This window comes from Pteropus vampyrus, unplaced genomic scaffold (assembly GCF_000151845.1).
Source record: "Pteropus vampyrus isolate Shadow unplaced genomic scaffold, Pvam_2.0 Scaffold45, whole genome shotgun sequence".
NCBI lineage: Eukaryota > Metazoa > Chordata > Mammalia > Chiroptera > Pteropodidae > Pteropus > Pteropus vampyrus.
Window position 1 is genome coordinate 6277189 of NW_011888826.1, and position 10730 is coordinate 6287918.

General features: G+C 36.8%; 1 pseudogene; it reads left to right on the forward strand.

Moving 5' to 3' along the window:
• Window positions 1-1015: 1015 nt before the first annotated feature.
• On the forward strand, window positions 1016-1134 carry LOC111739022 (annotated as a pseudogene).
• The last annotated feature ends 9596 nt before the right edge of the window (window positions 1135-10730 follow it).

A 10730-nucleotide genomic window follows, 5' to 3' on the forward strand; every position in this document is an offset into this window, starting at 1 on the left:
TGGAAGTCAAAGGAGGGGAAAACTCAAAGAAAGAGAGGATGGTCCACAAGATCAGATATCACAGGGCAATTCTGTGAGATGAGCACAGAAGAAAATCTGCCTTATCTGGAAATCGGAAAGTTAATGACTTTGGTCAGAGCAGTTTCCACTTGTGATGGGAAGATACTCAGGTGCATTGGGTTAACAGGTGACAATGTGATGAGGTGGAAATGAGTATGCATCATTTTAGGAAGTTTGCTTTCAAGTGGAAGGAGAAGTCTCCTTTTCCTTCCTTAAAATATAGGGATAGAAATACCTATCTCATTGGGACAATGTAATAATTATTATGATTGCAGATATAAAGCAGTTAGCAGATATAAAGCAGTTAGGCCCCATGATAGTTTCTGAGGACTGGTCGAGTAGTTCTTATTATTGTAATTGTCATTGAAGCCGCTTGTTAGCTTTCAACCCTCTGGTAATGATGACCACCAAGGGCACCCTATTGCACTTTTCACCAAGCCAGAGTCTGTAACTCATGTACTTGAGCAAAAGCAGCAGGAGAAAGGGAATGATATCGTCAGGTTTTACCCTAGGAGGAAGAAAAGAATAACTAAGATTTTGTTTTTTGTTTGTCTTTGTTGTTTTGTAATTATCTCAATTGTTACTCTTGCGGTCTCAAAAGCGAACATCCCAGATCATTCCTGAAAACTGGCATTCATTTCCGTTTCACCTCCAACAGGGGTCTCCCTTGACAGCCTTAGTAGCTGGATACGGGTACAGCCAAAAGTAAGTGGGGGCTTCCTTTCAGCTCCTTAGCCCTGTTGAGCAAGGGCTCCCTGAATGCTTCCAACCCGACAGCACAGACTGTTGATCCAACACCTCGAATTTACTCTTCTTTGTATTCCAAGTTTTTGGAAGTAAATCGTTATTCACTTTGAAAAGCACACATTTGTGTGTCCATTTTAATGTATAGAGAAAATCTACACTATGTAGATTTACTGTGGAGAAAATTCTTAGCATTAAAGGAAAAATTTTTGTCTATGGCCATGCCACCCTGAACAAGCCCAATGCTGTCTGATCTCGGAAGCTAAGCAGGTTCGGGCCTGGTTAGTACTTGGATGGGAGACCACCTAGGAAGACCAGATGCTGTAGGGGTAAAATATAAAAAAATAAGGGATTGTAAGCTGACAAGGTCCTTGCAATCTGTAAGGTCAACCAAGGGTTGCCTTGCCTAAAAAAAAAAAAAAAACCTTATAAAAAAAGAAAAAACTTTCCTCCTAAATGTTTTTGTCAAGTCTTGAGCATATTCTATATATCAAATCTTATATATGTTCTATGTGTTTCATATATTTTAAGTAATTTCCCAACAATACACTAAATGTTATAAGATAAAGAACTACTTAATCGAAAAGGCATCTTTTTCAAACACAAATTAAGGAGTGCTATTAAGATTAATCACTGAAACATAGAGTTGTCTATTTACAGCTTGCATGTATTTAATTTTCCGACTCACTGTTTTCATTGGTTTGCAATTTTAATTCTGTTCTGATAAAATTTAAAAATATGATAAAATTATTCAAATCTCTTAATTTAGTACTAACAACATAATGAGATTATTTCTGTCTCAAAAAGATTTTAAAAAAAAACCTTTCTCACTCCTCCAACAATTCATTTGGCTACTGACATCAAGAATCTCAGAAAATATCACACAAAGGTTGTTATTTTAAAACTACCTTTTCCTTTTCTTCCTTTCTTCCTTACTTTGTTTCTTTCTTTCTTCCAATATATAACACTTATCTGACTGTCGATAAGGGACTACCCTAGTCACCCAGACATAAAATGCAGTGAGATGCTGTCCATGCCTTTGTGCAGGTCACCTTCTTGGAAGGGAGACATAGATGAGGCACAAGATGAATTTGCATCAGGACTGTCTTTGTAGGAGTATTCAGAACAAATGAACCTCTCTAAATAATTGCCATTTCAAACACTCTGCTTTCTAAATCTTTGTTGATTCGTTGAAACTTTAAGTGGACAGGAGCCATCTGAGCAATCTATTGACGTGCAGATACCCAGCACTCAACTCCAGAAATCTTAGTTCACTACATCTTGGTAGGGACCCAGAAATCTGAGTTTTAAACATGCACAGACTAGGATGAAAATGCTCCACAGACCACACTTTGAGAAAAGTTCTATTTGTTGTGTCTTGTGCAACTTCTTTTTCTTATCATCATTGTTAACATCCTGCCACACCAGTAGAAATCTCAGAAAACTCTTCGTGCTCAAAGACTTCAGGGATTGCAAGTGCCTGGTGTGCTGAAAAAAAACAGTCTAACTTTATCTGTTGTTGCTCCTCAGTCATCTGATTAACGTGACTCACATTCATTTGTAGCTTATTAAATATATGTACATTCGGTTATGATTATTTCCCTTTGTTATATTGTTTATATTTGCAAACTTCTGTCATGTGTGTACGAGGGGAAATTTTTGTATTGCTGGTAAATGTACAAAACAATATTACATGTGGTTCAGAATTTATGGGCACCTTTCCCCAGAGGTGCAGATTTTAGAGTACCTGAGTTTTGTGTTAAGCCCCACTTTTACATCAGTCACAGCTACTAAGGGTTGCACGTACAATTAGACTCCGATTTCTCTCTTATTGATATTTTCTCCTCTTCAAGTCCCCCTTCACATCGAAGCTGAATTTTTCATTCCTAAACACAAACACATAACACACTCTGCTTAAAGATGCATGATGTCTCTATGTCGTCTATAAATAGCTCTTGCTATTGTAGCCCCAGCACCTAGAATGTCACTCTGCACTTAGTAGACACTCAATAAGTGCTTATTTAATGATCAACTTGATGAGGCTATGTGCTTGTGTGCATATATATCACAATATATACACATACAAAAATTCTAGAAATTACTTTTATATACAGGCTTTCTTTCCAGTTAGAGAAAATTTACACAAGTTTCTCTTTCAAGATGTCATGTAATGTTTTTATTTTGCTTGAAAGTGAGTGCACTGCCTACAAGCTAAAGACGATGAGGAAACAAGGCTCTTTGCTGAAGTCAATGCATAGCTCTTATTTTATAGTCGGATTGCATCTGTCCTTTCAGAAAAATAAAAGCAAGCATGCTCACGAGGAAAGGGCAGCCCATTAAGGAGGAAATTGTATTTTCATGACTAAGAACAGCGTTTCCTTTTGGAAGTGCAAGTGCAATGAGATGAGGCTGTAGTCGCTTTGCCTTTGTAGAAATTACAATATAAAGTCTCTAGGACTTTCCAAGAAGTCAGATGAAATTTATTGTTTTTAAAACCACAGGCCAAAGCTTCTGTTGTGACCTCCAGCTGATCCTCCGTTGCACAGATTTTCCAGTGCAATTTTCCCCAGGTAGCTCAGGCCCAACTCGAACACGCCTTTCAGATTCTATAAGGTCATTTCTGTAGTCATGTCTTGCTTACATGGGCACAGTGACAAACCAAAAGTAGATGACTAAGAATATATTTTATTAATTTCATGTGAAAATGTGTATTTTATTTCAAGAGAGGATTTTCTCATCTGTTCAACAGCATTTTCAAGAGTAAATACCCACCTTACACCTATGAAGGCAATAGAGGTAGACTCTTAAAAAAAAGTAAATGTCTCAGAATGTAAAATTCACACAATGTCACCATACACAGCTAGATGCTTAATTAATGACTTAACATGCTATAATAAAACAGGAACTCGTTATTTCTTTCCACTCCGACATGCTCCACCTTCCATATTCTCTATCTCAAGTAATTGAGTCCCCATTTTTTTCTTTTCTCCTTATCCCAAACATATAGGTAATCATTAGGTCCAGTCTATTATATCCACTAACTATTTCTCAAATCTATTTCTTTCCAACTCTTCTGCCCTTTTCCTAGTTTAGGCCATAATCACCTTGTCCCTGAGACCTCTAATCTTTATGTGTTCCTGCCCATTCTCTGCTCTGCGGTCCACTTCTTACCGTTCTCTTAAGACACTCTGTATATCGGGAGCGCCCATCCATCCTATTCTTTCTGTTAGCCCACTCTCTTTAGCAAACTCTGGCTTATCATTCCAGAACCAGCAGAAAGAGTTGCAGTTACATCATGCCCATTTAGTAAATTCAGCCTTCCAGGCCCACTAGGGTGACAATGTCACCCCCACAGTTCAGCAGAACAGCCCTGCAGTGGCTCTCTGCCTAGGTTAGGTTTCGACTTTAGAATTTAGGGGAGACACAAACATTTGGTCTATAGCTGAGTCTCAGGAAACAGTGCAGTGAAGAACCATATTGAATTTCATTTGACTCAGGAGCTCATTAATTATCATTTCATAGGATTTCTCAGAATTATAACCTTTGCAGTTATAAAGAGAATCACTGTGCCTGATTTTCCCAGACTCTATAGGCCTTATAAACACAGGCAGTCCCAATAGCTAGCTCACCAGCCAAGCTCATCCCAGGACTCTAGTAAGTTGCAAATATCAGGAATCATGAGGAGATAACAATAATAACACAACTGGCATTTATTAAATGCCTACTACTTGTCAGGTAGTGTATTGTTCTTAGCATGTATTAACATCCAATTCTTAGCAATGCCTTCTGAGATAAGTAGTATTAATACATCGTTTTACAGATCAAGAAACTGAGACACAGAGTTGTTAAGTTTTTTGCCCAACATTACTCAGTTAGTAAGAACTAGGATTTATACCAAAGCAACATGATTTCAGATTTATGGTCTTAACCACATGCTGTACCCCAGCTAAAATAGCCCAATCCAGCCCCATTTCAGTCTCTCCCTGTCACAATTGCCAGTTGAGTTTTATCATTGTAGACTCACTGTGTGAAAACGTCTCATATATCAGATATCTCCCCCTCCCATTGGGATATAAGTTCTATGAAAGCAGGAACTACCTGTGCTTGGTCTAGTTATGTAGCCAATAAGCTTAGAACAGAGGCAAGTATATATTTTGTTAAAAGGAAGATGAAAGGATGGGTGGATAAATGGATTGATGGCATTAGAGTACAACAACTGAATTTGATCTTTTTTCCATTACTTGTTTCACTTTGGAACGCAATTTAGGCTCCATGAGTACTTCACTGGATAAATTTGAAAAATAAAAGGGATATATAATTTTTGAAAACATGTCTAAAACTGTGTTTTTCTCGATACTAATGTTCCTTAAGACATCAGAAGGTGGAATGAAAAATTAAGAAATACTGTGTCAAATGAAATTCAATATGGTTCTTCATTGCACTGTTTCCCTGAGACTCTGCTATAAACCAAATGTTTGTGTCCCCCCCTAAATTCATAACCTAGGCAGAGAGCCACTGCAGGGCTATCCTGCTGAATTGTGGAGGTGACCTTGCCACCTTAGTGGGCCTGGAAGGCTGAATGTTGAGCCAAAGTGGATTATTCTTGAGCCTTCACGCCTAACAGAATTTGCCCCATTAGATTTTAGACTTACTTGAAACTTGTCACTCCTTCCTTTTTTTCTATTTCTTCCTTTTAGATTGGAATTCTATCTTATGCCTGTTCTGTGGAAGCACATAACATATTTGATTTCACAAGTTCATAGCTGGAGGAGAATTTGCCTCAGGATGAATCATACTTTGAGTCTCATAGTTGATTTAGAAGATATTTAAATGAGACTTTGGACTTCAAAGTTGATGCTGAAATGAGTTAAGACTTTGAGAACTATTGGGATGAAATGAATGTATTTTGCATGTGAGAAGGACATGAATTGGGAGGGGGGCAGGAATGGAATACAATAGATTGAATATTTGTGTACCCCCAAGAGTCATATGTTAAGTATAAGCCCTCAAGTGATGGTGTGAGGAAGTGGGGCCTTTGGGAGGTGAGTAGGTCATGAAGATGGAGCCCTCGTGAACAGGATTAGTGTCCTTACAAAAGAGACCTCAGGAAGCTCCTTTACCCCTGCTACCATGTGGTGACACAGCAAGACTGTCATCTGTGAACTAGAAAGCAAGTCCTCACCAGACACTAAACCTACCAGTACCTTGATCTTGGACTTCCCAGTGTCCAGAACTATGAGAAACAAATTTGTGTTGTGTACAAGCTCCCCAGTCAATGGTATTGTGTTATAACAGCCCTGGGTATTTAAGACAGACTTTGATTTGCTAAATGAGCACCATGTAACTGCAACACTGTAAAATGGTTTTCAAATTTTTTTAACATAAAATCCCTTTTTCCTCCTCAGATCACTCTATGATATATTAGCTCTCCATGAGAACTGTTTTAGAACACACTGAATCTTAAAATCGTTAGGCATTTTTATTATTGTTCTACAATTACATAAATGGATCATTAAGTTGGCATTACCTGAAGCAGAACAAATGAAGCCAAATTAGATCCCCAAATCATACTGAATATTATGGCTGGCTTAGATTAATGTGTAAAGCTTTTCTCTAACCTGGATAAATTTTAATAAACATCCTATGTAGAATCCCATGATCACCAAGGAATACACTGCAACCTTCTGATAGCCAAACGATTCATCATGGTAAGAAATGCTTGCAGAGGAAACTCCCATTTTACTGTCACTTATATAAGATAATAAATTAGCACTGTTCACTATAATAAGGTGTCCAATAAAATTCTAACTCATAAAAAAAATTCAGGGCATTAGAAAGATGAGCAACATAACTAGTTGCCATATCCTTATGATGTTTCAAATGGGAAATAAAATTGACTGTTAAAGATAGTGAATATCCTCTAAACTTTAACTATTTTGGAGTACCTACTATGTGCAAGAACCTCCACTAAACACAGTAGCACAGTAGCTAACTTCTGGTGAACTTGTGCTTGACTCAGAGGCTGGTTCTTATCTGTGCCTCCCTTCTATCTTGATGGTAAGTTTTCTCTGGTAGTTGCATAGGTTAATGGCAGCAGCAATTTCAGTGGGGACAGCACTGCCACCATGTATATATGCCCCAAGATCACAGAGTTTTGTTTGCTTTAACCTGCCTCTGCACAGAACCCCTCTATTTAAAGGAGAAAATCAGGTTGCAGAGGAATAGCAGAAAATATTGTAGCATTTGCATATTTATAATTTTGTACCAAGATACATATTTTACTGAGAAAATTAAATATGAGGCCAAGAGTCTTTGGATGTTTGTTCGCATCTAAATGAATGTCTGTGTTGGGTTTTTTTCTTAACCCAAATATTGTGCCATTATGAGGCCAAAGCCTGTAGAGAAATCCTTAAGAATCTGGACTCTGAAAATTTGACTCAGATTCAATAGTCAATTAAATGAATAATAACTGCAAGAAATAAACATGCAATTCTTGGTTTACAGCTAGCCAGTTTTAATCAACAACTGACTAAAGATTATATTTCATGGGATCATGTGTTTTAATTTTTTCAGAGGTTAGTACCTATTCATATTCATATTTTATATATGTGATAATTGACTCTAACTCTCAGTAGGTTTCCTAATTAATATTTATGTTCTCTTCTATGCTTTAGTACAAATTCAATTTTTCAATCAATGTTATTGAGATATAATTAACATATAATAAAATACTCATATTTTATTTTAAAGATATAGTTCAATGAGTTTTGACAAACATACTCATCCATACAGCCACCAACCCAATCAATACATAGGTTTCTATCACTCCAAAAAATTCTCTTATGCCCCTTTTAGTTAATCTAGCCCTGCCTCTTGCCCAAGGCAATCACAGATCTGATTTTAATAACAATAGGTTAGTTTTGCCTGTTTTAGCACTTTATATTAGTGGACTCCTCCTATAAATGTATCTCATCCCACATCCCACCTCTCTCTGGTTAGAATAAGGATTTTTTATGACATGGAAGCTGTTGAAGATAGACATATTTGATAATTCTTTGATTTTCTTCCCTAAGAATCTAGTCCATTTACTGTAAATGCCTTACTAAGAGAACATTGTCCACCAAATTTAGTACGTTGCCAAAAGTTATTTACAGATTGTAAATCATTTAAAGACTTTTTCGCTCTCTGCTTTCCAAAATTTGACCAAAATTTCCGCTTCTCAGCCAAATGAGATATTTACAATAAGCATTTGCAATCTGTCTAAATATGTAATAGTGCTATGTTTTTTAATTATAATTTTAATAGGTTTTTTAGTCTGACCCCCAAAACTCATGAAAACATATCATTCCACTGTTTTCATATTTATAATAATCCCTTATTTAAATTTTGAAATTTTTTTCTCTTATTAGCTTATTTTTCTCATTTTTTTTTTTCAGTTATACCAGTGGAAACTTAGTAACATGTTTCCCTTAAGATAGAAGACTCTGACGCACACTCATCGTTATCAAATATGACACACACCTCAGGGATTTGCCTACATATACAAATAAGGAGCAAGTTGTGTTTGAAAAGGAAAGAAAGAAAAAGATGCTTATTGCAGTGTGATAGAAGCTCCCAGGCTTGAATTGTTTTAAAACTAGGAGAAAAAAGACACAAACAGCAATGTAAACATGACTGTCAACAGTACCATCCAAAACCGGTCCCATATGGCCAATGTGTGTCAACAAAGCAATCCCTGTTTAAGCAACGCAACGTAAAATTACAGAGAAATGCTGCCAAAATCTTGCAGAATGCAATCGGCCTCCACACATCAGGAAACAAAGAGACTCTCTGAACACATGAGAGGAAAGATGGAAGCTCTGCCCCTGGTGATCTGCCTGGGAGCCAGACCTTACCTGAGGCAGAAACACGAAACTACTAGATGGCAGTGTGTGCATTTCAGAGGCGCACCTGAGTCAGGAGGCAGACACAAGCGTGTCAAGAAAGGCAAGTGACAACAGTCATTATGGCCACGATGACCATATATGAGTATGCATTAATCATATTCTAAGCACTATATAGGCAACAATTCAGACAAATAGGTAGTATTATAAAATTAATGGATCAGCAAAGTAGAGCTCAGAAAAATTAACTTGCTTGCTCATGATCACTTAGCTGGTAGAGGACTAAGTTGAGATTCAACTTATATCATCCCTTCCTTCAAAGTAGTTGTCATTCATGAATGTTTATCACCTACCGAACACGGTAGTAGGTGTTTTATGTACATTAAACCACTTGCTACTCACAATAGTAAATGCTATTATCGTTGTTCTATGTAGCAGAAAGTGGAAGCTTAGAAAGGTAAAGTAATTTTGTAAAAATGGCAGAACAGAGATACAAGTCCAGGTCTACCTGGTAGCATAGCTCAAGTTTTTTCAGAAATGTATGTTGTCACATAAAAGTGAATCCACTCTTAAAATGGGGGATGAATGTTTATATTCCAGTCTTCACCTGCATCATACTATAAGTCTACACATGAATTTACTCTACAAGAAAAAGGAAAAATGACAATCATTGAGAAAGTTCTCTAACCTAGACTACAAACATCTATTGCTACGTGTAAAAAAGAAGAAAGTAGATAGATATAAAAATATTTCTCTAAGGAATTGTTCTTATACAGCAGAAGATGTTCTCCAAATAGAAACATGGTTAAGAAAATAAAGTTTTTCTTTTTCAAAATTAAGGCCTTTGAATTCAAAATATTTAAGTGACTTTCAGAGGAAAATAGAGAAAGTCACTCTCATTAGTGAGCATGATGATTATCTATTCTTAAATACTCAAGTACAGATTATTTGGCTAATGCAAAATTTTTATAACAATGATAAACAATAACCACTTTATGAAATGCTGAACTGGATTCAGAAAATATTGTAATTATACATAGAATTTCAGAGGCCTCAACTAATAAGAAAGGTAACTCAGAAAGTAGGACTTGAGCCTAGTATTATAAATCTAAGTCCCTTGATGACATTGCTTTCATCAAAATAAAATGTTAAACATACATATAATTTCCTTAATAATATCCACTCTAAAGTAAGCTATGAAAAGAAAGCAATTGACATGCTGAGAATTTGCAGTTGTACTGCATTTCTTTGCATATGTTCAGAATCGCGGTCCTGAGCAGGGCCCATGCTCCCTTGTGATTTTCCACAAGCCACCTTAGCTCAAGTTATCAAAAACAGATGACAAATGGCTAAAAATATTTCTAAAGAATGCTAAACCAGCAGCAGCCCAGCTGAAGACCAGCTGACTCACCAAATTTGGTAAATCCTGCCGAGAAATGCTAAAATAGTCCAACCTTTGGATCAACTGTCTTATAACGCTGCTTCATCAGAAGCAAATTGTCCAAATAGGAGGACAGAAAGACAACTCTTAGTCCTGGAGAAGCTCAAGGACACAATGTTCATATTGACAGAGCTTAGGCCCTTTCCTGTCTGCCAGGCACCGAGAAGGATGAAATGAGTTGGTAGAATAACCATCTCCACGCAAACAATACATTTTTAGCTTAGAATCTTAATTTCTTTTGCATTGTTCCTAGCTAAATTATTCTTACATACTCTCACATATTTTTACAAAAACTACAGAACAGAAAAAAGGTCACAGACTCATGTGTATATCTTCTGAAACTTTTGGCCTTGTTGTAAAAAGCGTTATCCCTATAATGAGCTCATTCCATCACTCCATAGAATGGTGCTCAAGTAGAAAGAAGACTGCAGTAGGTCCTCCTTTTATCAGGTACGAGAAGTGGGATAATAGTGCTGATCACAGATAGACAAGAAACAAGCACTGCAAGATATCAGACCAGATTCATGGTAGTACCAACTGACAAGGCCAAACAAAATACCACGTCCAGGTAAACAAAGTGAAGTAACAACTCCACTGAAAAC